The sequence below is a fragment of the Vigna umbellata genome, chromosome 5 (assembly GCF_029865625.1).
Source record: "Vigna umbellata cultivar VRB3 chromosome 5, Vumbellata_1.0, whole genome shotgun sequence".
In the NCBI taxonomy this organism is placed as follows: domain Eukaryota; kingdom Viridiplantae; phylum Streptophyta; class Magnoliopsida; order Fabales; family Fabaceae; genus Vigna; species Vigna umbellata.
In genome coordinates, this window is record NC_142169.1 from 583,978 (window position 1) to 611,450 (window position 27,473).

Below are 27,473 nucleotides of genomic sequence, written 5' to 3' on the forward strand. Positions count from 1 at the left end.
TGCAGGACGAACGCTTATGGTCAGGGATGGACGAGCGGTAGAAGAGGCGAAGTGATTAGGACGAGCGGCAGAAAGACAGGAATGATTAGGACGAGCGGTAGAAGAATGGAAGGGAGGGTCAGGACGAGCGGTAGAAGACTGAAATTAGCTGGGCGAACGGTAGAAAGGGGAAGTGATGGACGAGCGGTAGGAAGGAAAGTGATGGACGAGCGGTAGGGGGAATGATTAGGACGAACGCCTCACCACACTCTTTGCCGAACGCAATTTGTTTGCTGGCCGAACGCTTAAAACCGAACACTGGACGAAATTAAGCAAGAGAACGAACGCTAAAGACAACCGACATTGAGACCGAGCGTTCAAATGAAGGACTGAGCGTTCGAGTGAAGACCGAACGCTCATTAAACAATATAAACCGAACGCTCACTAACACATTACATGACCGAACGTTGACATAAAGTGACCGAAAGTTCACTAACATAAAACATAACCGAACGTTCACTAACACATAACATGACCGAACGTTCACTAACACAACATGACCGAACGGTCAATGCTGAGGGTTGCCGAACGTCATTGAGATATGGAGATGAGAAGAGCATGGTGGAGGACGAACGACGCACAGGTGAGGACGAACGGTCGAGGCTGAGAATTGCCGAACGTCCTTGAGGTAAGAAAGGACGAACGCTTTTTTTTTTTTTTTTTTTTTTTTTTTTTTTTTTTTTTAACACTCCCCATGCAAAGAAAAATAAATCTATTAGCCAATCCGGACGAAATTGGGTGTTGACATAGGGTTTTATCTTTCATTCTTTCATTGTTATTCATCTAGGTTCACCATGAATATGGTGAACTAAAACCTTGTATGCTTGTTGGGGAATCAATGTAATCTTTTGAAGCTCTCATATATGGAATTTGTTTTTACATCTTATATTTAAGACCTATGCTTTCTTTCATCGTTAGTTAGGGTTTTTCCTCTTTGCTTAATGCTTGCGTTGTTTAACTCATTCGATGCATGATACGGGCACGTACTTGGAAGTCTAGATCCGAGGAATCTCTCCCAGTATGATATTGGTTGTCGTTAAGCTCCTGCACTTGATGAACTAATTATTAGGAATGCTAGGAATTGTATGAACTCGTAATTAGGGAGAAGCCTTCTTGAAAGGTACTTTAGAGAGTGGCATTAACAATGATGATTTGAATGTTGAATTCCTAAAATATATGAGAGTGGATAAGATGAAATTGAACCCCAACAACATATTCATACATATATTTCATTGAAAGTGTTTATCTTTTGCTTTTGCCATTGATCAAAACCTCATGCATACATGTTTATTTTTGTCTTTTGCATAGTATAATCCAAATATTTTGTTTTTAAGTCTTAGCTAATCAACAAACCACACAACTAAACTAGGCCGTGAGTCCTTTGGGAAGAACAATACTTGGTCTTACCAAGTTTATTACTTGAACGATTCGGTCATACTTGCCGATTGTAAAACAAGTTTGTGACATCATATTTTGGTGATCATAAATTTGTCCATCATCCACTTCGTCAACTTCGTCCACCTCCTCCACTTCGTCCACATCGTCAACTTCGTCCACTTCGTCAACTTCGTCAAATTCGTCAACTTCGTCCACTGATGGACAAATTTATGAACACCAAAATATGATGTCACAAACTTGTTTTTCAATCGGCAAGTATGACCGAATCGTTCAAGTAATAAACTTGGTAAGACCAAGTATCGTTCTTCCCAAAGGACTCACGGCCTAGTTTAGTTGTGTGGTTTATTGATTAGCTAAGACTTAAAGACGAAATATTTGGATTTTATATGCAAAAGACGAAAATTAAATATGTATGCATGAAGTTTTGATCAATGGCAAAAGCAAAAGATAAACACTTTCAATGAAATATATGTATGAATATGTTGTTGGGGTTCAATTTCATCTTATCCACTCTCATATATTTTAGGAATTCAACATTCAAATCATCATTGTTAATGCCACTCTCTAAAGTACCTTTCAAGAAGGCTTCTCCCTAATCACGAGTTCATACAATTCCTAGCATTCCTAATGATTAGTTCATAAGTGCAGGAGCTTAACGACAACCAATATGATATTGGGAGAAATTCCCCGAATCTAGACTTCCCCGTACGCGCCCGTATCGACAAAACCAATAATCATGCATCGAATGAGTTAAACAATGCAAGCATTAAGCAAAGAGAAAAAACCCTAACTAATGATGAAAGAAAGCATAGATCTTAAATAAAAGATGTAAAAACAAATTCCATATATAAGAGCTTCAAAAGATTACATTGATTCCCCAACAAACATACAGAGTTTAGTTCACCATATTCATGGTGAACCTAGATGAATAACAACGAAAGAATGAAAGATAAAACCCTAAAAAGGTGAAGAGGAAGCCTCAACATCCAATATCCTCCTTCAAAGGGGTGGAAGAGAGAGTGTTTTCTTCGTTCCGGCCAAAGATACCTAACCCTAGGAAACCCTAAAGCTTATATATTATTCGTAAATTACAGAAAATTAGGTCCAAGCCCATAAAAGTGCCGCTCAGCGGTAAGTGCGTGAGTCGTTTCTTCCCCTCAGCGGCCATTTTGCCCCTCAGCGGACCTCCCGTAAGCTCCTGATTGCCGCTCAGCAGTAAACTACCGCTGAGCGGTGACTTCGGCTTCTCCTTTTGCACTTTTTGATGTCTTTTCTGATTCCATCTCTCTCCTTCTTCACGTCTTTCACCAAATTCACCTTAAAACCTGCACAAAAACACTGAAATCAAGCATAAAGCTGTCCAGCTCTCTTATTTCTGAAAATATGAAGAAAAGCATGATTTCAAGCTAGTTTCTAAGTGTAAAGGTTGCTTTTTGTGTCAATTTTAAGCATGAAAATAACAGTTTTTCAACTGTTATCATCCACCTCGTCCACTACGTCCAATTCGTCCACTTCAACTAATTCTTCTTCCACTTTGTCCATTTCGTCAACTTGGTCCACTTCGTCCACTTCGTCCACTTCATCAACTTCGTCCACTTCTTCCACTTCGTCCACTTCGTTCATTTCGTCCACTTCATCCACTTCTCCAACTTCTCCAACTTCTTCCACTTCTTCTTCTTATTCTTTTTCCACTTCTTCTCGTTCTTCTTCTTATTCATCTTGTTTTGCTTACTCTGCTTCTTCCACTTGTTCCACTTCGTCCACTTCATCCACTTCGTCCACTTCGTCCACTACGTCCACTTCAACCACTTCGTCAACTTCGTCCACTTCTTCTTCTTGTTCTGCTGCTTCTTCTTCTTCTTCTTCTTCTACTACTACTTCGTCCAATTCGTCCACTTCGTCCACTTCCTACACTTCGTCCACATCGTCAACTTGGTCCTCTTCGTTCCACCTCCTCCACTTCGTCCACTTTGTCGACTTCAACCACTTCGTCAACTTCTCCACTTCTTCCACTTCTTCCAGTTCGTGGAGTTCATCCACTTCGTCCACTTCGTCCATTTCGTCCACTTCGTCCATTTCGTCAGCTTCGACCACTTCGTCCACTTCCTCCACTTCTCCCACTTCTTCCACTACTTCTTCCACTTATTCTTCCACTTCTTCTTCTTCTTCTTCCACTTATTCTTCCACTTCTTCTTCTTCTTCTTCTTCTTCTTCTTCTTCTTCCGCTTCTTCCAATTCCTCCACTTCGTCCACTTCTCCCACTTCTTCCACTTCTTCTTCTTATTCTTCTTCCCCTTCTTCTTCTTGTTCTTCTTCTTGTTCTTCTTCTTGTTCTGCTTATTCTGCTTCTTCCACTTCGTCCTCTTCGTCCACTTCGTCCATTTCGTCCACTTCGTCAACCTCATCCACCTCGTCCACCTCGTCCACTTCGTCCACTACGTCAACTTCGTCCACTTCGTTCACGTCGTCCCCTTCGTCCCACTTCGTCCACTTCGTCCACGTCGTCCACTTCGTCCACTTCGTCCACGTCGTCCCACTTCGTCCACTTCGTCCACTTCGTCCACCTCGTCCACTTCGTCCACCTCGTCCCCTTCTCCCACTTCTTCCAATTCTTCTTCCACTTCTTCTTCTTGTTCTTCTTCTTGTTCTTCTTGTTCTATTCCACTTCTTCCACTTCGTCCACTTCCTCTATGTCGTCTACTTCGTTTACCTCATCCACCTCGCCTACCTCGTCCATTTCGTCCACTTCGTCCACTTCTCCCACTTCTTCCACTGGTTCTTCTTATTATTTTTCCACTTCTTCTTCTTGTTCTTCTTCTTGTTCATCTTGTTCTGCTTACTCTACTTCTTCCACTTGTTCCACTTCGTCCACTAAGTCCACTTCATCCACTTCGTCCACGTCGTCCACTACGTCCACTTCAACCACTTCGTCCACTTCTTCCACTACTTCTTCTGGTTCTTTTTGTTCTTCTTCCACTTCTTCTTCTTGTTCAGCTGGTTCTTCCTCTTCTTCTTCTTCTTCTTCTTCTTCTTTTACTTCGTCCAATTCGTCCACTTCGTCCACTACGTCCACTTCAACAACTTCGTCAACTTCGTCCACTTCTTCTTCTTGTTCTTTTTGTTCTTCTTCCACTTCTTCTTCTTGTTCAACTGGTTCTTCTTCTTCTTCTTCCACTTCGTCCAATTCGTCCACTTCGTCCACTTCGTCAACTTCATCCACTTCGTCCATTTCGTCCTCTTCGTCCACTTCGTCAACTTCGTCCACCTCGTCCACTTCGTCCACCTCGTCCACTTCGTCAACTTCGTCCACTTCGTCAACTTCGTCAAATTCGTCAACTTCGTCCACTTCGTCCACTTCGTCCACCTCGTCCACTACGTCCACTTCGTCCACTTCAACTTCTTCTTCTTCCACTTCGTCCACTTCGTCAACGTGGTCCACTTCGTCCACTTCATCAACTTCGTCCACTTCTTCCACTTCGTCCACTTTGTCCACTTCGTCCATTTCGTCCACTTCATCCACTTCTCCCACTTCTTCTTCTTATTCTTTTTCCACTTCTTCTTCTCGTTCTTCTTCTTATTCATCTTGTTCTGCTTACTCTGCTTCTTCCACTTGTTCCACTTCGTCCACTTCGTCCACTTCATCCACTTCGTCCACTTCGTCCACTACGTCCACTTCAACCACTTCGTCAACTTCGTCCACTTCTTCCACTTCTTCTTCTTGTTCTTTTTGTTCTTCTTCCACTTATTCTTCTTGTTCTGCTGGTTCTTCTTCTTCTTCTTCTTCTACTACTACTTCGTCTACTTCGTCCACTTCCTACACTTTGTCCACATCGTCAACTTCGTCCTCTTCGTTCCACTTCCTCCATATCGTCCACTTCGTCGACTTCAACCACTTCGTCCACTTCTCCACTTCTTCCACTTCTTCCAGTTCGTGGAGTTCATCCACTTCGTCCACTTCGTCCATTTCGTCCACTTCGTCCATTTTGTCCAATTCGTCAGCTTCGACCACTTCCTCCACTTCCTCCACTTCTCCCACTTCTTCCACTTCTTCTTCCACTTCTTCTTCCACTTCTTCTTCTTCCACTTCTTCTAATTCGTCCACTTCGTCCACTTCTCCCACTTCTTCCACTTCTTCTTCTTATTCTTCTTCCCCTTCTTCTTCTTGTTCTTCTTCTTGTTCATCTTGTTCTGCTTATTCTGCTTCTTCCACTTCGTCCTCTTCGTCCACTTCGTCCATTTCGTCCACTTCGTCAACTTCGTCAACCACATCCACCTCGTCCACCTCGTCCACTTCGTCCACTTCTTCAACTTCGTCCAATTCCACTTCATCCACTTCCACTTCGTACACTTCGTCCACCTCGTCCACCTCGTCCACTTCGTCCACTTCGTCCACTTCGTCCACTTCGTCCCACTTCGTCCGACTTCGTCCCACTTCGTCCACTTCATCCACGTCGTCCACTTCGTCCACCTCGTTCCCTTCTCCCACTTCTTCCACTTCTTCTTCCACTTCTTCTTCTTGTTGTTCTTCTTGTTCTTCTTGTTCTATTCCACTTCTTCCACTTCGTCCACTTCCTCTATGTCGTCTACTTCGTTTACCTCGTCCACCTCGCCCACCACGTCCATTTTGTCCACTTCTCCCACTTCTTCCACTCGTTCTTCTTATTATTTTTCCACTTCTTCTTCTTGTTCTTCTTCTTGTTCATCTTGTTCTGCTTACTATACCTCTTCCACTTGTTCCACTTCGTCCACTTCATCCACTTCGTCCACGTCGTCCACTACGTCCACTTCAACCACTTCGTCAACTTCCTCCACTTCTTCCACTACTTCTTCTGCTTCTTTCTGTTCTTCTTCCACTTCTTCTTCTTGTTCAGCTGGTTCTTCTTCTTCTTCTTCTACTTCGTCCAATTCGTCAACTTCGTCCACTTCGTCCACTTCGTCAACTTCGTCCACCTCGTCCACTTTGTCCACTTCGTCAACTTCGTCCACTTCGTCAACTTCGTCAAATTCGTCAACTTCGTCCACTTCGTCAACTTCGTCAAATTCGTCAACTTCGTCCACTTCAACTTCTTCTTCTTCCACTTCGTCCATTTCGTCAACTTGGTCCACTTCGTCCACTTCATCAACTTCGTCCACTTCTTCCACTTCGTCCACTTCGTCCATTTCGTCCAATTCGTTAGCTTCGACCAGTTCCTCCACTTCCTCCACTTCTCCCACTTCTTCCACTTCTTCTCCCACTTCTTCTTCCACTTCTTCTTCTTGTTCATCTTCTTCTTCTTCTTCCGCTTCTTCCAATTCGTCCAGTTCGTCCACTTCTCCCACTTCTTCCACTTCTTCTTCTTGTTCTTCTTCTTATTCATCTTGTTCTGCTTATTCTGCTTCTTCCACTTCGTCCTCTTCGTCCACTTCATCCATTTCGTCCACTTTGTCAACCTCATCCACCTCGTCCACCCTGTCCACTTCGTCCACTTCTTCAACTTCGTCCACTTCCACTTCGTCCACTTCCACTTTGTACACTTCGTCCACCTCGTCCACCTCGTCCACTTCCTCCACTTCGTCCCACTTCGTCCACTTCGTCCACTTCGTCCCCTTCGTCCCACTTCGTCCACTTCATCCACGTCGTCCACTTCGTCCACTTCGTCCACATCGTCCCCTTCTCCCACTTCTTCCACTTCTTCTTCCACTCCTTCTTCTTGTTGTTCTTCTTGTTCTTCTTGTTCTATTCCACTTCTTCCACTTCGTCCACTTCCTCTATGTCGTCTACTTCGTTTACCTCGTCCACCTCGCCCACCACGTCCATTTCGTCCACTTCGTCCACTTCTCCCACTTCTTCCACTGGTTCTTCTTATTATTTTTCCACTTCTTCTTCTTGTTCATCTTGTTCTGCTTACTATACCTCTTCCACTTATTCCACTTCGTCCACTAAGTCCACTTCATCCACTTCGTCCACGTCGTCCACTACGTCCACTTCAACCACTTCGTCAACTTCCTCCACTTCTTCCACTACTTCTTCTGCTTCTTTTTGTTCTTCTTCCACTTCTTCTTCTTGTTCAGCTGGTTCTTCTTCTTCTTCTTCTTCTTCTTCTACTTCGTCCAATTCGTCCACTTCGTCCACTTCGTCAACTTCATCCACTTCGTCCATTTCGTCCACTTCGTCCACTTCGTCAACTTCGTCCACCTCGTCCACTTCGTCCACTTCGTCAACTTCGTCCACTTCGTCAAATTCGTCAACTTCGTCCACTTCGTCCACCTCATCCACTACGACCACTTTGTCCACTTCAACTTCTTCTTCTTCCACTTCGTCCATTTCGTCAACTTGGTCCACTTCGTCCACTTCATCAACTTCGTCCACTTCTTCCACTTCGTCCATTTCGTCCAATTCGTTAGCTTCGACCAGTTCCTCCACTTCCTCCACTTCTCCCACTTCTTCCACTTCTTCTCCCACTTCTTCTTCCACTTCTTCTTCTTGTTCATCTTCTTCTTCTTCTTCCGCTTCTTCCAATTCGTCCACTTCGTCCACTTCTCCCACTTCTTCCACTTCTTCTTCTTGTTCTTCTTCTTATTCATCTTGTTCTGCTTATTCTGCTTCTTCCACTTCGTCCTCTTCGTCCACTTCATCCATTTCGTCCACTTTATCAACCTCATCCACCTCGTCCACCCTGTCCACTTCGTCCACTTCTTCAACTTCGTCCACTTCCACTTCGTCCACTTCCACTTTGTACACTTCGTCCACCTCGTCCACCTCGTCCACTTCCTCCACTTCGTCCCACTTCGTCCACTTCGTCCCCTTCGTCCCACTTCATCCACGTCGTCCACTTCGTCCACATCGTCCCCTTCTCCCACTTCTTCCACTTCTTCTTCCACTCCTTCTTCTTGTTGTTCTTCTTGTTCTTCTTGTTCTATTCCACTTCTTCCACTTCGTCCACTTCCTCTATCTCGTCTACTTCGTTTACCTCGTCCACCTCGCCCACCTCGTCCTTTTTGTCCACTTCGTCCATTTCGTCCACTTCGTCCACTTCTCCCACTTCTTCCACTGTTTCTTCTTATTATTTTTCCACTTCTTCTTCCTTTTCTTCGTCTTGTTCATCTTGTTCTGCTTACTCTACTTCTTCCACTTGTTCCACTTCATCCACTAAGTCCACTTCATCCACTTCGTCCACGTCGTCCACTACGTCCACTTCAACCACTTCGTCTACTTCTTCCATTACTTCTTCTGGTTCTTTCTGTTCTTCTTCTGGTTCTTTTTGTTCTTCTTCCACTTCTTCTTCTTGTTCCGCGGGTTCTTCTTCTTCTTTTTTTTCTTCTTCTTCTACTTCGTCCAATTCGTCCACTTCGTCCACTACGTCCACTTCGTCCACTACGTCCACTTCAACCACTTCGTCAACTTCGTCCACTTCTTCCACTTATTCTTCTTGTTCTTTTTGTTCTTCTTGCACTTCTTCTTCTTGTTCAGCTGGTTCTTCTTCTTCTTCTTCCACTTCGTCCAATTCGTCCACTTCGTCCACTTCGTCCACTTCGTCAACTTCATCCACTTCGTCCATTTCGTCCTCTTCGTCCACTGCGTCAACTTCGTCCACCTCGTCTACTTCGTCAGTGATGAGTCAATATTTTATTCACTTCACTTAGTTTATTGTACCGAATTTAATCGGGGAATTGTGCTTAATTGTCTGGTATTTTCCCGTTTTTGCTAATTGTGCTTAATTTGACCAAAAATTCTTATTTTAATTAATTTGAATTATTTGGACTAGTTATTTGCATTATTAATTGTAGGGAAATTGTTGGATATTATTTGGGACATTTGGAGGTCAAAAGAAAATGCCACATCAATTTTATTTTAAACTAAGATGAGAGAGGAGGTGTGGATTTAAATTTTAGAGGTGCGTCCAGCAAAGAAAGGAAGCATTCACGGGCTGCATTGAAGCACACGTCCAGTATACATCACGTGCTGCACACATGTTTCATTTTCCAGCAGCCACGTTGGAAACGGGTGGCATCCAACAATCAACTTGCACACGGAAATGTATCCGCATTCACGGAGCGTCCAGGATGTGGCAGCAAGGAAGAGGCCCACGTGAGAGAAGCACAGCCCAGCTAGCATCCAGCTGAAGCACGTGGTGTCCAAAGGAGAAGCACGGCCCACACCTGGCAGCAGCCTTCACGGTCTTGAGTTTGGAGGTGCACGAAGAAGAGGTGCAGTCCAGCACGTCCAAAGCAAGGAGGATGAGATTTGGAGTCCACGGTCCAGCAGAATCACTTCACGGCCCAGCAGTCCAGCGCGCACACGTTGAAAGAAAAACCAGCCACCACTTGTTTTAGGGGGTTCGAGAGGGCAGTCCGTAGGGAGAGGGCAGTCCGTAGGGAGAGGGTAGTGTAGGGCACGAGTGAGAGAGGTCTAGGAGTTACAGGAGAGAAAGAAGAGTCCAGCCGCCACCCTCACTGGGTTTGGCTTTGGCTGGGAACATAGTTTATTTGTATTGAATGTTTTTTTTATTTTTCAATGGTAGAAACTATGCAACGCTGTTATGGTGATTAAGCAAAGAAGTTCTGATTTTTATTCCAACCTCATGCATTTAGTTTTTCCGTTCTAGATGATAATAGCATGCACTAGGTTTTCTTCCTTAGGACAATGCTTTAGTTTTGCTTCTTTGATTCTAGTTGCCATTTCATTTGAAAAGAAGTGAGTTTTTCTGGAAGATTGTTTTGGAGGGGAGAGCCGCCACGGAGCAGAGATGGAGGGCTACGAGTAGCTGGAAGTAGATTAGGTTGGAGTAGGTGCCACGTTCACGGGAGAAGAAGTCCAGAGATGTGTTTTATGGTTTAGCAACTTCATTTACAATTTATGCCTTTGCTTATTCTTCGATTCTCAAGTGTTTCTTCGAAATTGTATTTCAAACTAAAAGGAGTATTAATCTTTTTAATTTAAGTGTTGCATTTTAAGAGCTTTAATTGTGTTTGGATATTTATCTTTTGCATTGTTGAGTCTAGTTGTATTGTTCATCATGTTGTCTATTTCGTTCAGTTTCTTTATCTTCCTACATTTTCAATTTCCTCACTTACTTTAGAGACCGTTCGATCTCAATGTAGAAGCGTTCGGTCATCTGTAGGACCGTTCGGTCTTCATGTTTTGTTCATTTATTTCAATGTTTTGTTGTATTTAACTTCCGATTTTAATTTAGTTCACCTCTAGTCACAAAAAACACTTTCAAAACCCCCCCTTCGTGTTTGACCTAAGTCTCGAATCACATTTGGTCCTTGAGAGACGACCTAGGAGTCACTTCCTAGCACTATACTGCATTCTTATATGCACAACTTTTGTGGGAGGTGCGACCCTCTCATCAGTCAGCTTCGTCCACCTCGTCCACTTCGTCCACTTCGTCCACTTCGTCAACTTCGTCCACTTCGTCAACTTCGTCAAATTCGTCAACTTCGTCCACTTCGTCCACTTCGTCCACCTCGTCCACTACGTCCACTTCGTCCACTTCAACTTCTTCTTCTTCCACTTCGTCCACTTCGTCAGCTTGGTCCACTTCGTCCACTTCGTCCACTTCATCAACTTCGTCCACTTCTTCCACTTCGTCCACCTTGTCCATTTCGTCCATTTCGTCCACTTCGTCCACTTCTCCCACTTCTTCCACTTCTTCTTCTTATTCTTTTTCCACTTCTTCTTCTCGCTCTTCTTCTTATTCATCTTGTTCTGCTTACTCTGCTTCTTCCACTTGTTCCACTTCGTCCACTTCGTCCACTTCATCCACTTCGTCCACTTCGTCCACTTCGTACACTTCGTCAACTTCGTCAACTTCATCCAGTTCGTCCATTTCGTCCACTTCGTCCACTCTTTCCACTTCGTCCACTTCGTCAACTTCTTCCACCTCGTCCACTTCGTCCACTTCAACTTCTTCTTCTTCTTCTACTTCGTCCATTTCGTCCACTCATCTACTTCGTCCACTTCGTCAACTTGGTCCACTTCGTCCACATCTTACATTTCGTCCACTTCGTCCACATCTTACATTTCGTCTACTTCGTCCACTCCGTAAACTTCGTCGAGTACGTCAACTTCGTCCACTTCGGCCACTTCGTCCACTTCGGCCACTTTGTCAACTTCGTCCACTTCGTCCACGTTGTCCACCTCGTCCACTTCATCCACTTCGTCAACTTCATAGCCTTTGTCCACTTCTCCCACTTCTTCTTTTTGTTCTTCTTGTTCTTCTTGTTCTTCTTGTTCTTCTTCCTTTTCTTCTTCTTGGTCTACTGGTTCTTCTTCTTCTTGTTGTTCTTCTTCTTCCACTTCGTCCACTTCGTCAACTTCGTCCCCTTCGTTCATTTCGTCCACTTCGTCCACTTCGTCCACTTCGTCCACCTCATCCACTTCGTCCACCTCGTTTACTTCGTAGACTTCGTCCACTTCGTCCAGCTCGTCTACTTCAACTTCTTCCACTTCGTCCACTACGTCGACTTCATCCATTTCGTCCACTTCTCCCACTTCTTCTTATTCTTCTTCAACTTCTTCTTCTTGTTTTTTTGTTCTTCATCTTGTTCAGCTTATTCTGCTTCTTCCACTTCTTCCACTTCGTCCATTTCGTCCACTTTGTCCACTTCTTCCAGTTCGTCCAGCTCGTCCACTTCATCCATTTCGTCTACTTCTTCCACTTCATCAACTTCGTCCACTTAGTCCACTTCGTCCAGTTCGTCAACTTCATCCACTTCTTCCAGTTCGTCTACTTCGTCCAATTCGTCCACTTCTTCCTTTTCATCTTCTTGTTCTTCTTCCATTACTTCTTCTTGTTCTTCTTATTGTTCTTCTCGTTCTTGTTCTTCTTCTTTTTCCACTTCGTCCACTTTGTCCACCTCATCCACTTCGTCGACTTCGTCCACTTCTCCCACTTCTTTCACTTCTTCTTCTTGTTCTTTTTGTTCTTCTTCCACTTCTTCTTCTTGTTTTGCAGGTTCTTCTTGTTCTTCCACTTCGTCGACTTTGTCCACTTCGTCCACTTCGTCGACTTGGTGCACTTCGTCCACTTCGTTCACTTCCACCACTTCGCCAACTTCGTCCACTTTGTTCATTTCGTCCACATCGTCCACTTCGTCAACTTCGTCCACTTCGTCCACTTCGTCAACTTCGTCCACTTCGTCCAGTTCGGCCACTTCGTCAACTTCGTCCACCTTGTCCACTTCGTCCACTTCGTCAACTTCGTAGCCTTTGTCCACTTATCCCACTTCTTCTTCCTGTTCTTCTTGTTCTTCTTCCTCTTCTTCTTCTTGGTCTACTGGTGCTTCTTCTTCTTGTTCTTCTTCTTCATCCACTTCGTCCACTTCGTCAACTTCGTCCACTTCGTTCATTTCGTCCACTTCATCCACTTCGTCTACTTCGTCCACTTCGTCAACTTGGTCCACTTCGTCCACTTCTTCCATTTCGTCCACTTCGTCCACTTCGTCTACTCCGCAAACTTCGTCCACTACGTCAACTTCGTCCACTTCGTCCACTTCGTCCACGTCGTCCCCTTCGTCCCATTTCGTCCACTTCGTCCACGTCGTCCACTTCGTCCACGTCGTCCCACTTCGTCCACTTCGTCCACCTCGTCCACTTCGTCCACCTCCTCCCCTTCTCCCACTTCTTCCAATTCTTCTTCCACTTCTTGTTCTTGTTCTTGTTCTTGTTCTTCTTGTTCTATTCCACTTCTTCCACTTCGTCCACTTCCTCTATGTCGTCTACTACATTTACCTCATCCACCTCGTCCACCTCGTCCATTTCGTCCGCTTCGTCCACTTCGTCCATTTCGTCCACTTCTCCAACTTCTTCCACTGCTTCTTCTTATTATTTTTCCACTTCTTCTTCTTGTTCTTCTTCTTGTTCATCTTGTTCTGCTTACTCTGCTTCTTCCACTTGTTCCACTTCGTCCACTTCGTCCACTAAGTCCACTTCATCCACTTCGTCCACTACGTCCACTTCAACCACTTCGTTAACTTCGTCCACTTCTTCCACTTCTTCTTCTGGTTCTTTTTGTTCTTCTTCCACTTCTTCTTCTTGTTCAGCTGGTTCTTCTTCTTCTTCTTCTCTTCTTCTACTTCGTCCACTTCGTCCACTTTGTCAACTTCATCTACTTCGTCCATTTCGTCCACTTCGTCCACTTCGTCAATTTCGTCCACTTTGATCCACTTCGTCCATTTCGTCCACTTCGTCCACTTCGTCAACTTCGTCCACTTCGTCCACCTCGTCCACTTCGTCCACTTCGCCAAATTCGTCAACTTCGTCCACTTCGTCCACCTCGTCCACTACGTCCACTTCGTCCACTTCAACTTCTTCTTCTTCTTCCACTTCGTCCACTTCGTCAACTTGGTCCACTTTGTCCACTTCGTCCACTTGGTGCACTTCGTCAACTTCATCCACTTCATCAACTTCGTCCACTTCTTCCATTTCGTCCCATTCGTCCACTTCGTCAACTTCGACCACTACTTCCACTTCGCCCAGTTCGTCAACTTCGTCCACCTTGTCCACCTCGTCCACTTTGTCCACTTCGTCCTCTTCATCGCCTTTGTCCACTTCTCCCACTTCTTCCACTTCTTTTTCTTGTTATTCTTGTTCTTCTTCCTCTTCTTCTTCTTGTTCTTCTTCTTCTTCTTCTTGTTGTTGTTCTCCTTCTTCTTCCACTTCGTCCACTTCGTCAACTTTGTCCACTTCGTTCATTTCGTCAACTTCGTCAACTTCTTCCACTTCATCCACTTCATCCACCTCCTCCACTTCGTCCACTTCGTCCACGTCGTCCACTTCATCCACTTCTTTCACTTCGTCAACTTCGTCCGCTTCGTCAACTTCATCCAGTTCGTCCATTTCGTCCACTTTGTCCACTTCGTCCACTTCGTCAACTTCTTCCACCTCGTCCACTTTGTCCACTTCAACTTCTTCTTCTTCTTCTACTTCGTCCACTTCGTCCACTCGTCTACTTCGTCCACTTCGACAACTTGGTCCACTTCGTCCACTTCTTACATTTCGTCCACTTCGTCCACTCCGTAAACTTCGTCCAATACGTCAACTTCGTCCACTTCGGCCACTTCGTCCACTTCGGCCACTTCGTCAACTTCGTCCTCTTCGTCCACGTTGTCCACCTCGTCCACTTCATCCAGTTCCTCAACTTCATAGCCTTTGTCCACTTCTCCCACTTCTTCTTCCTATTCTTCTTGTTCTTCTTCCTCTTCTTCTTCTTGGTCTACTGGTTCTTCTTCTTCTTGTTCTTCTTCTTCTTCCACTTCGTCCACTTCGTCAACTTCGTCCACTTCGTCAACTTCGTCCACTTCGTTCATTTCGTCCACTTCATCCACTTCGTCAACTTCGTCCACTTCATCCACCTCATCCACTTCGTCCACCTCGTTTACTTCGTAGACTTTGTCCACTTCGTCGACTTCGTCCACCTCGTCCACTTCAACTTCTTCCACTTCATCCACTTCGTCCATTTCGTCCACTTCTCCCACTTCTTCCACTTCTTCTTATTCTTCTTCAACTTCTTCTTCTTGTTCTTCTTCTTCTTCATCTTGTTCTGCTTCTTCTGCTTCTTCCACTTCTTCCACTTCTTCCACTTCGTCCACTTCGTCAACTTTGTCCATTTCTTCCAATTCGTCCAGCTTGTCCACTTCATCCACTTCGCCTACTTCGTCTACTTCATCAACTTCGTCCACTTAGTCCACTTCGTCCAGTTCGTCAACTTCGTCCACTTCTTCCAGTTCGTCTAGTTCGTCCAGTTCGTCCACTTGTTCCACTTCATCTTCTTGTTCTTCTTCCATTCTTCTTCTTTTTCTTCTTTTTGTTCTTCTCATTCTTGTTCTTCTTCTTCTTTTTCCACTTCGTCCACTTTGTCCACCTCGTCCACTTCGTCGACTTCATCCACTTCTCCCACTTCTTTCACTTCTTCTTCTTTTTCTTTTTGTTCTTCTTCCCCTTCTTCTTCTTGTTTTGCTGGTTCTTCTTTTTCTTCCACTTCGTCCACTTCTTCTTTCACTTTGTCCACTTTGTCCACTTAGGGGAAGAAACCAACTGACGCAGTTACCGCTGAGCGGTACTTTACCGCTGAGCGGCACACTTATGGGCTTGGGCCTAAATTTTCTGTAATTTTAGAATAGTATATAAGCTTTAGGACGTCCTAGGGTTTGTATCTTTGGCAGAAACGAAGAAAACACTCTCTCTTTCACCCCTTTGAAGGAGGATCTTGGATGCTCAGGCTACCTCTTCACCTTTCTAGGGTTTTATCTTTCATTCTTTCATTATTATTCATCTAGTTTCACCATGAATATGGTGAACTAAACCTTGTATTGTTGTTGGGGAATCAATGTAGTCTTGTGAAACTCTCATATATGAAATTTGTTTTTACATCTTATATTTAAGACCTATGCTTTCTTTCATCATTAGTTAGGGTTTTTCCTCTTTGCTCAATGCTTCCTTTGTTTAACTCATTCAATGCATGATTACTGATTTTGTCGATACGGGAACGTACGGGGAAGTCTAGATCCGGGGAATTTCTTCCAATAGTATATTGGTTGCCGTTAAGCTCCTGCACTAAAAGAACTAATTATTAGGAATGCTAGGAATCGTATGAACTCGTAATTAGGGATAGGCCTTCTTGCAAGGTAATTTAGAGAGTGGCATTAACAATGATGAAAATAATGTTGAATTCCTAAAGTATATGAGAGTGGATAAGATGAAATTGATAACCCCAACAACATACTCATCCATATATTCCATTGAAGTGTTTGTATTTTGTTTTAGCCATTGATCAAATTCATGCATACATGTTTATTTTCTGTTTTGCATATTAAACTCCACTTATTTCGTTCTTAAGTCTTAAATAATCAACGAATCACATAACTAAACTAGGCCGTGAGTCCTTTGGGAGAACGATACTTGGTCTTACCGAGTTTATTACTTGAAACGATTCGGTCACACTTGCCCATTGTTAAACAAGTTTGTGGCGCCGTTTTTCGGTGTTCATAAATTTGTCATCAAGTTTTTGGCGCCGTTGTCGGGGACTCGTGGTTTAACTGGTTAATTTGTGTGATTATTGATTATCTTTGACTTTAATTTTGAATTTCTATTTTTGATTTTTCTGTTTTTATTTTTTCTGTTTTTGTTTTATTTTATTTTATTTTATTTTATTTTATTTTATTCTTTGAATCTTATATCTTCTCCTATATCTTTTTGTGCTAACCAAATATTCTAGGGTTTTGTGTTCTTGTGTATGTAGGAGGCAATTCGAACTAGGAGCAAGATCACTGCAGAACCTCTTCTTGAAGGTTTAGACGAGAGTAGACGGAGGAGAAGAATCCGAACATCTAGAGAACATTTCCCTCCTCCGGAAACTCTGTTGCAACCATCACCACAAGGTTCTGACCATAGCACAGGAAATATGGAGAACAATAATATCATAAGAACTCTTGCTGATTACACCAATACAGTTGGACCTCAGCACTTTAACAGTATAGCTAGACCTAGAGTCAATGCAGCTAACATGGAGGTCAAACCAGCATTGATCCAACTGGTGAAGAGCAATCAATTCAATGGGTTATCTCATGAAAGCCCATATGAGCACCTCACTACATTTAATGAGATCTACAACACAGTGAAAATCAATGGGGTGCCAGATGAAGCGATCAAACTTAGCTTGTTTCCTTTCTCATTAGGAGGCAATGCTAAGCTTTGGTTAAATTCTTTTCTAGAGGGAAGTTTCACAGAGTGGGAAGCAGTGGTAACCAAGTTTCTAAATAAATACTTACCACAATCAAAGGTGAACAAAGGCAAGCAAGAGATTTCTTCATTCAGGCAGGGCATGGAAGAATCACTGGGTCATGCATGGGATAGATACAAAAGCTTGCTACGAAAAACACCCACGCATGGATTCGATGAAGTGGAAGTAGTCCTTACCTTCCTTGGAGGTCTTGGTTCACAAACCAAGATGATGCTTGATGCCTCAGCAGGAGGAAACATTAAATGGAAAACTCCAGAGGAAGCAACAGAAATTATTGAAAATATGGCTACTAGTGACAACGTACTTAATATTGAAAGGGGATATCTTAGTCAGAAGGAGTTGTTACAATCAAATGATGCTTTGCTTATTCAAAATAGAATTATCTCTCAACAGTTGGAAGAAGTAATTATGAAGCTTTCTCAAATACCACAAGAAATACAACAGGTCTCAATGGTTCAAGGGCAACAACAAAAATGGAAAATGCAATCTACTCCATCTGAGAAGACAACAAAACTTGACGAGACTTTGCAAAGATTCTTGAAGACGAATGCATCTTATTGTCAGAATGTGGATGCTGCATTTAAAAATATGGAGATCTATGTTGAGCGAATAGTTGACAAGATGAAACATGATGATCTCATAAAGGAGTGTAAAACTGTTGTGACCAGAAGTGGTAAAGTGTTAAAGGAGAAAAAAAAAAGAAAAAGAGGAGAAAGAAAATGAGAGTGAGAGTGAAAAAGAAACATGTGAGTGGAAAGAAAGGGTTGAGAAAGAGAAAAAGAAAAAAGAAGAAGATGAGAGGAGAGAAAAAAAAGAGAGAGAAGAGAGAGAGAGGAGAGACAAAAAGAAAAAGAGGATGAAAAGCCACTTCCTTATCCAAAGAGTTATTCAAGGAAGGAGAAAGAAAAGCAGTTGGAAAGATTCATGGAGTTGTTTAAGAAGCTGGAGATCACTATACCACTCTCTGAAGCATTGCAACAGATGCCAGCATATGCAAAGTTTTTGAAGGAACTTCTTACAAAGAAAAACAAGTACATTGAAAAGGAAACTATCAATGTACAAGGTAACTGCAGTGCAATCATACAGAAACTACCTCCTAAACTTAAAGATCCAGGAAGCTTCACTATTCCATGCACCATAGGAGATTTGAAAGTTGGAAGAGCATTGATTGATTTAGGAGCTAGCATTAATTTAATGTCGCTATCCATGTGCAGAACAATTCAGGGTTTGGAAATCAAACCGACCAGAATGGCTCTTCAACTAGCGGACAGGTCTCTTAAATATCCATATGGAGTGGTTGAAGATGTTCTAGTGAAGGTTGATAAATTTGTATTCCCAGTGGATTTTATTGTGATGGAGATGGAAGGAAATAGTGATGTTCCTCTTATTCTTGGGAGACCTTTTATGAAGACTGCTAGAGTTTTAATTGATGTAGAAAATGGTAAGCTTAAATTGAGAGTTGATGATGAAGAAGTCACTTTTGACGTATCCAAGGCCATGACATATCCAAATGATGACAAAACATGTTTTCAATTTGATGAACTTGATGAAGTTTGTATGGTGCAAGAAAGGATGGTGCGAAATATTTCTCCATTAGAGAAAACTCTCATTGATGCTTGTGAAGATTTAGAAGAAGAAGAAGAGAAATTAATTGATGAATGTCTTATGGACTTGGAAACATTGAAAAAGAGTCCAGTGGAAGATCCAATCTTTGAAATAATTGATAAGGAAGAAGAAGTCAAAGCAAAGACGCCAGAATTAAAAAGATTGCCATCACATCTGAAATATGTTTTTCTAGAAGAAGATGGAACAAAGCCAGTCATCATCAATAACTCTTTATCTCTACAAGAAGAGGAGTTGATAGAAATTTTGAAAGCCAACAAAGAAGCAATTGGGTGGTCAATATCAGATCTTAAAGGTATTAGCCCAACTTATTGCATGCACAAGATTTTTATGGAAGAAGATTATAAACCAAGTGCTCAACCACAGTGTCGCAACCGGAATCGCGACGGGACGACGATCCAAAAAGGAAACGGGTTTCGCAAAGAGATTTTGGAGTCGCCACCATAGTTTATTATGGAAAACTACGGAAAAACCATAAAACGATAAAGCACGGTCCACGAAAACCAAAGATTGGGTTCGGGAGTCGGTTACGCGTGGGGAAGGTATTAGCACCCCACAACGCCTGCCCTAAGGCAGTACCTTTAACTAAATGCACGAATATGATGTGATTTTCAAAATGTTTAACTATCCCCTAAAATAAAATTCTAAAATAAACAAAACATATTTTTTAGTTTTTTGGGCCCGACAAGGATTGACCTTGCTCCTACGTATTCTCATTCAAAATGAGAAATCAGGGTTACGTAGTTCTTTTTTGAAAAAGTTTGAGAGATTTGTTTGAGAAAATGATTACGGATAAATTTGGATTTTTGGGAAAGTGAACCTGACAAGGGCTAGCCTTGCTCCTACGTATCTCCACTTTCGATGGAGAATCAAGGGTTACGTAGTTCTGGGTAGCAAGACTATTTGTTGTTTAAAATTGTTGATGTTTTCGGGTTTTTTGAAGATTTTATACCTTTTTTTGTATTTTGTTTAAGAAAGAGAAAAGGTTGTTAGCACAAGGACGATGCGTGCGATCACACATGTGCATAAACCTTTAAAACATATTTTTTGGTTAATTTTACTTAAGGAAAAGAAAAGGTTTTTAGCACAAGGACGATGCGTGCGATCACACATGTGCCTAAACCTTTAAAACATATTTTTGGTAATTTTAATCAAGAAAGCGAAAAGGTTTTCAGCGCAAGGACGATGCGTGCGATCACACATGTGCCTAAACCCTTAAAACATTTTTTTGTAATTTCAATTAAGAAAGAGAAAAGGTTTTCAGCACAAGGACGATGCGTGCGATCACACATTGCCTAAACCCTTAAAACGTATTTTTTGTAATTTTAATTAAGAAAGAGAAAAGGTTTTCAGCACAAGGACGATGCGTGCGATCACACATGTGCCTAAACCCTTAAAACATTTTTTTGTAATTTCAATTAAGAAAGAGAAAAGGTTTTCAGCACAAGGACGATGCGTGCGATCACACATGTGCCTAAACCCTTAAAACGTATTTTGATAAATTACTTTATTTAAATTGTAAATATTGCATTATTAAATATATATTTTAGGATAAGTAAATATGTAGAATGAGTAGATAGAAGAAAATAAAGTAATAAATAAAATAAAAATAAAAGAAATAAATAAAACAAATGAAATAAGATAGACAAAATAAATGAAATAGAATAAAATGAAATAAGAAAAACAAACGAATAAAAATAACGAGCGTTGGGTGGATCATAAACGGACGTTGAGAATGAGGAGAAATAACGAGCGTTGGGGGAATTATGAACGGATGTTGGGAATGAAGTTAAATAACGAGCGTTGGGGGAAATATAAACGGACGTTGGGAACGAAGTGAAATAACGAGCGTTCGTTTCGGGGATTAACGAACGTTCGTTGAGAATGAGGAGGAGGAACGAGCATTGGGGACGAGCGTTCGGTTTGGATTTGAATGATGAGCGCTCGTTGGGACGAGCGTTCGTTGGGGACGAACGTTCGTTGGGGACGAACGTTCGTTGGGAAAGGGTTGAACGACGAGCGCTCGTTAAGGACGAGCGTTCGGTTTGGAGTTGAATGACGAGCGCTCGTTGGGACGAGCGTTCGTTGTTGGCGTTGAATGACGAGCGCTCGTTGGGGACGAGCGTTCGGTTTGGAGTTGAACGTTCGTTGGGAAAGGGTTGAATGACGAGCGCTCGCTGGGACGAGCGTTCGTTGTTGGCGTTGAATGACGAGCGCTCGCTGGGACGAGCGTTCGTTGGGGAAGGGCTGAATGACGAGCGCTCGAGCGTTCGGTTTGGAGTTGAATGACGAGCGCTCGCTGGGACGAGCGTTCGTTGTTGGCGTTGAATGACGAGCGCTCGTTGGGGACGAGCGTTCGGTTTGGAGTTGAACGTTCGTTGGGAAAGGGTTGAATGACGAGCGCTCGCTGGGACGAGCGTTCGTTGTTGGCGTTGAATGACGAGCGCTCGCTGGGACGAGCGTTCGTTGGGGACGAACGTTCGTTGGGAAAGGGCTGAATGACGAGCGCTCGAGCGTTCGGTCAGGAGTTGAATGATGAGCGCTCGTTGGATCGAGCGTTCGTTGTTGTCGTTGAATGACGAGCGTTCGCGAGCGTTCGTTGTTGTCGTTGAATGACGAGCGTTGGCGAGCGTTCGTTGTTGGCGAGCGTTCGGTTGGGAGTTGGTCACCAAATGGTCCGTCCAAGAAGTGGACGGACAGACGTTCGTTGAGGAGGTAGGGGACGAACGTTCTAAAAAGGCTTGAATGACGAGCGCTAGTAGGGGGCGAGCGTTCGGTTGAGAAGATTGAGACTGGATGACGAACGCTCGTTATGGACGAACGTTCGTTATGAAGATGAGGCCGGATGATGAACGCTCGTCATGGACGAGCGTTCGTCGGGAAGATGGGCGTTCGTTAGGCAATTAGATGTCGAACGTTCGAAAAAGGCCCAAAACGTGCGTTTATTCTGGGCTTGGCCCACCCGGGTGATTTCTAACCTAGAATTCCCTTAGGGGTTCTCTCACTCTACACTCAATGCTACCTCCCTCCATCGAGAGCCAGGTTTTTTTTTCTCTGACCAGGAAAACCTAGGGCTGGGAGGCACGCCGCCGCCACCTCGGCTGGAACCGGCCACCGCCACCTCCGAACCAAACCCGCCACCGCGACGAAGATGGGCACCGCGTCACTGCCTCCCGTTCCAACCCTTCCTCTCTTTCCTCTTGTTGTTTTCTTGACTGTACAATGGGCTATGCGTGTGGATGTTGTTCGGTGGTGATGAAGGTGAAGGCTGATTCGAAGATGAAGATGATGAAGTGGGGAGCGGTGGTGATTGCGTGAAGGAGGATGACGGGTTCACGGGGTGATGGGCAGACGTTGGAGGTATAGTGGATGGCGGAGTTGAAGGTGATGAAGATGAATATGAAGATGGCGGAAGTTTGAAGTGGGAGCGTGAAGGTTGTGGGTTAGTTATTGGAACTGGATGAAGATGAGGTGGTGAAAATGAAGAAGGTAAGGGATGAAAATGATGGGTTGGTCGTGGGGTGTTGGTAGTAGTGTTAGAGATGATGATGCTGGAGGTGGTATCAGGATGAAGATGTTAGGTGCTCCCGTGGTATAAGGATGAAGATCGTAGGTTGTTTGGCTGTGGGATAAGGTGTTGTTGATTGGAAAATGAAGGGAAACTTGAAGGGTGAAAATTGGGAGTGGAAGAAAAAGGTGGCTGAAAGGGTGTTGGTTACTATAGTAGCCGGAAACGATGGTGAAGGTTCAAATACAGGACCAATCTTAAACAGAGCAATATCAAGCGTAAAAAACGCAATAACGAGTATAAAAAGGTAATAGCAACCATAAAAGCTCCAGTGTTCATTCCATCATACAGGACAATATGAACGAGTGAAGTAGTTGCTTACCTCTTGGAGCTCCTATGCTATTGCTTGGCGTCTCTAGTGGCTGCTGCAACTGCGAGTGAAGTTGGTGCTGGCAGTGAAGATCTCCAGGAAAACCCCCTTCTCCCTTGAGTGGCTGACCTCTCCCTTCTCTTTGCTGTAAAAATGCTGGATGCTCTGGATGATGATCGAAGATGAAGGTCCCGTAGAAGCCGTGTCCCACCCCCCTTTTCTCTCCAAAACCAGAATAATCCTCTCTTGCTCTCTCTCTGTGCTTGTTTTTCTGCCCTCCTCTGTGCCAACAATGCTTGTACTGACTTCGTACGCACCCAAATCGCGTCTGCCACCCTGCTCTCCTCCAAAACGTCTCTGCCAACACCCCGCGCAATCGTGACGCACAGAGAAGGTTAAATCCTGTTATGAAGGAAGTGGTTAGAAAAGAAGTGTTGAAACTGCTAGAAGCTGGTATCATTTATCCAATCTCTGATAGTGAATGGGTGAGTCCAGTACAGGTGGTTCCAAAGAAAGATGGGATGACAGTAATTCATAATGATAAAAATGAATTTATTCCTACTCGTACAGTTACTGGCTGGCGTATGTGCATTGATTACAGGAAGCTGAATAAAGCTACTAGAAAGGATCATTTTCCTCTTCCTTTCATGGACCAGATGTTAGAAAGATTATCAGGTCAAGCTTTCTATTGTTTTCTAGATGGATATTCTGGATACAATCAAATTGTGGTAGATCCAAAAGACCAAGAGAAGACGGCTTTTACTTGTCCTTTTGCTATCTTTGCATATAGAAAGATGCCATTTGGATTATGTAATGCTCCAGCCACATTTCAAAGGTGTATGCAGGCAATTTTTGCAGATCTCTTAGAAAAATGTATTGAAGTGTTCATGGATGATTTCTCAGTTTTTGGAAATTCTTTCCAAAGATGTTTGGCTAATTTGAACACTGTTCTCAAAAGATGTGTTCAGACAAATCTTGTTCTTAATTGGGAGAAATGTCATTTCATGGTAACTGAAGGAATTGTGCTGGGGCATAAAATCTCTGCTAAAGGAATTGAGGTAGATAAAGCTAAAGTAGAAGTCATTGAGAAACTGCCTCCACCAACAAATGTAAGGGGGATTAGGAGTTTTCTCGGTCATGCTGGGTTTTATAGAAGATTCATCAAAGATTTCTCAAAAATTGCTAAACCATTGAGTAATCTTTTGATGAAGGATGCTCCTTTTGTGATGAATGAAGACTGTTTGAAAGCTTTTGACACATTGAAGAATAAATTAGTGTCAGCTCCAGTAATTGTAGCGCCAGATTGGAATCAAAATTTTGAATTAATGTGTGATGCAAGTGATTATGCAATAGGAGTTGTTCTTGGCCAGCGAAAAGAACAAAAGTTTCATCCAATTTATTATGCTAGCAAGGTTCTGAATGATGCTCAACTGAATTATGCTACCACAGAAAAAGAATTCCTGGCGATTGTGTATGCTTTAGAGAAATTTCGACCTTATCTTATTGGATCTAAGGTGACTGTCTATACAGATCATGCAACTATCAAATGTTTGTTTACAAAGCCAGATTCTAAGCCACGTCTGATTAGATGGGTAATACTGTTGCAAGAATTTGATGTAGAAATTCGTGATAAGAAAGGAAGTGAGAACTTGATTGCTGATCATTTGTCACGGTTAGTTAACAATGAGATCACTAGCAAGGAATCCGAAATCTGGGAATCTTTTTCAGATGAAACACTCATGTATATTCAGCAGAGGCCCTGGTTTGCTGATATGGCTAATTTCAAAGCTGCAAGGGTCATGCCAGAAGACTTAACTTGGCAACAAAGAAAAAAAATTTTGCATGATGCCAAGCAGTTTGTTTGGGATGATCATTATTTTTTCAAGATTGGAGCAGATAATCTTCTGAGGAGATGTGTGACAAATGAAGAAGCATAAGGAATTCTCTGGCATTGTCATGATTCACCTTATGGAGGACATTTTAATGGAGAAAGAACAGCAGCAAAAGTCCTTCAATCAGGATTTTATTGGCCAACTTTATTTAGAGATGCCCATAATCATGCCAAAAATTGTGATAAATGTCAAAGAGCAGGGACGATCACTAAACGTCATGAGATGCCATTACAAGGCATTTTAGAGGTTGAGGTTTTTGATTGCTGGGGTATTGACTTTGTTGGACCCTTTCCTCCATCTTTCAACAATGAATATATTCTGGTAGCAGTGGATTATGTGAGTAAATGGGTGGAAGCATTAGCTTGTCCTAAAAATGATGCTAGCACGGTAATTAAATTCTTGAAGAAGTAGATATTCTCACATTTTGGCACTCCAAGAGTGTTGATTAGTGATAGAGGATCTCATTTTTGCAATTATCAGCTAGAAAAAGTACTCAAACACTATGGAGTGAAACATAAGGTAGCTGCACCTTATCATCCACAAACCAATGGACAAGCTGAGGTGTCTAACAGGGAGATAAAAAGGATCCTGGAAAAAACAGTGACTTCATCAAGAAAGGATTGGTCTCTCAAATTGGATGATGCTCTTTGGGCTTATAGGACGGCAATGAATACGTCTATGGGATTATCACCATTTCAATTAGTTTATGGGAAAGCATGTCATTTGCCAGTAGAATTAGAGCATAGAGCGTTATGGGCTTTGAAATTCTTGAATTTTGATCCTTATGAAACTCAATGCACACGCAGAAGGCAGATTTTGGAGCTTGAAGAAATGCGATTACATGCATATGATTCATCCAAGGCTTACAAAGACAAGATCAAATTTTATCATGATAGGAAGTTGGTGAATAGAGTTTTCAATCCAGGACAATAGGTACTATTGTTCAATTCAAGATTGAAGATATTTCCTGGGAAGCTGAAGTCAAAATGGTCAGGACCATTTGTGATAAAAGAAGTGCATCCGCATGGAGCAATTGAAATGTTTAATCCAGCTGCTAATGATCCACAGAAAAGTTGGATGGTGAATGGTCAACGTCTCAAGCCCTATCTAGGGGGAGAAGTGCAACAATTGTCCACAATGATGCTGTTGGTTGATCCTTAAAAGTTTGGGTCAGGCTCGTGACGTTAAACAAGCGCTTACTGGGAGGCAACCCAGTGTTCTGTACGTATTTATTTTTGTTTAGACTAGGGTTGATGTACTCTATTAGAAACCTGGTTTGTTATGATGGTTTGCTATTGACTGTGATTGTGTGATAAGTAATGCTTGATGATGATTATTGATTGATTGATGTTGAGATAGATGTGCACATTAAATGCTTATACAGGTGATTCACAAGCTTTGTGAACAAATGCAGGATATGATGATTGTGATTGTGAGATTAAGCAGGATATGTATGTCAAATGTGAATGAGCCTATTTGTGAGGTTTTGAGCTCCAGAATTTTTATTGATTGAATGCTATTACTTTGAAAGCATGAATGATTTTGCCCAGGTTTTCTATGATTGAATCAATTGCTTGTTTTGCATCATATGATCAAGGTCGTTTGTTGGAACCCTTTTTATTGGCCAAATTCATGAAGTTAGCCCACTAAAAGAGAACACTTTGTGTTCTATCCTTTGAACCCTTAGCCTTGAACATAAATTGAAAACCCTTATTGAAAAGCTTTACCTTGAGTTAAGTAGAAAATCTTTTGTGGTATTGTTAAATGTTCAAGTTTGGGGTTGTTGGGAAAGCATGAAAAACAAAAAGGAAAAGCATTGAGCTAAAAGTTAAGAATAAAAATGTGAAAAGAAAAGAAAAATAGGAAGAAAAGAGAAGAAAAAGCAAAGCTCAATGTAAAAGGAAGTTGGGAAAAATAAGAATAATTGTGTTGTTATGATTCTCTTAACTCAAGGATTTTGTGATCCAGAAAAACCAATTTTCTTGTTAGCCCAGCCACGTTATAAGCCATTGAAAAGTCCTTGTGATGATGCATGCTTATAAATGTTTTGATTGTGGTTAAATGAAAGGCAAAGTTGATTCATGTGACATTGTGGTAGTGGAGTGAATGAGTGATTACCTCTTATACACTTGTGTGTGAGTGAAACACTTTACCTGGTGAGGAAGTATTCCATGAGCATATGAACATCCATGCTTAATTGATTGATCATTCATGAAAAATAGCATTTGTTTGATATTAACTGACTTTGTGAACACTAAAGCATGTGCACATCTTGATTGAAATCTTGGTCAAAAGTTTGATTGAAGTCTTTCCTTATCTTGAAAAGAAATTTTTAAATGATTGAACCATCATATGAATTGGTAGAAGATTGAGTTACATCTTGTTTGCTTGAGGACAAGCAAAGTTCTAAGTTTGGGGTTGTGATAACAGTTGAAAAACTATTATTTTATGCTTGAAATTGATACTAAAAGCAACCTTTAACACTTAGAAACTAGCTTGAAATCATGCTTTTATTCATATTTTCATAAATAAGAGAGCTGGACAGGTTTATGCTTGATTTCAGTGTTTTTGTGCAGGTTCTAAGGTGAATTTGGTGAAAGAAGTGAAGAAGGAGAGAGATGAAATCAGAAAAGACATCAAAAAGTGCAAAAGGAGAACTCGCAACTGCCGCTCAGCGGCAGTTTACCGCTAAGCGGCACTCAGAAGCTCACGGGGGATCCGCGGAGGGGCAAAATGGTCGCTGAGGGGAAGAAACCAACTCACGCACTTACCGCTGAGCGGCACACTTATGGGCTTGGGCCTAAATTTTCTGTAATTTTAGAATAGTATATAAGCTTTAGGACGTCCTAGGGTTTGTATCTTTGGCAGAAACGAAGCAAACACTCTCTCTTCCACCCCTTTGAAGGAGGATCTTGGAT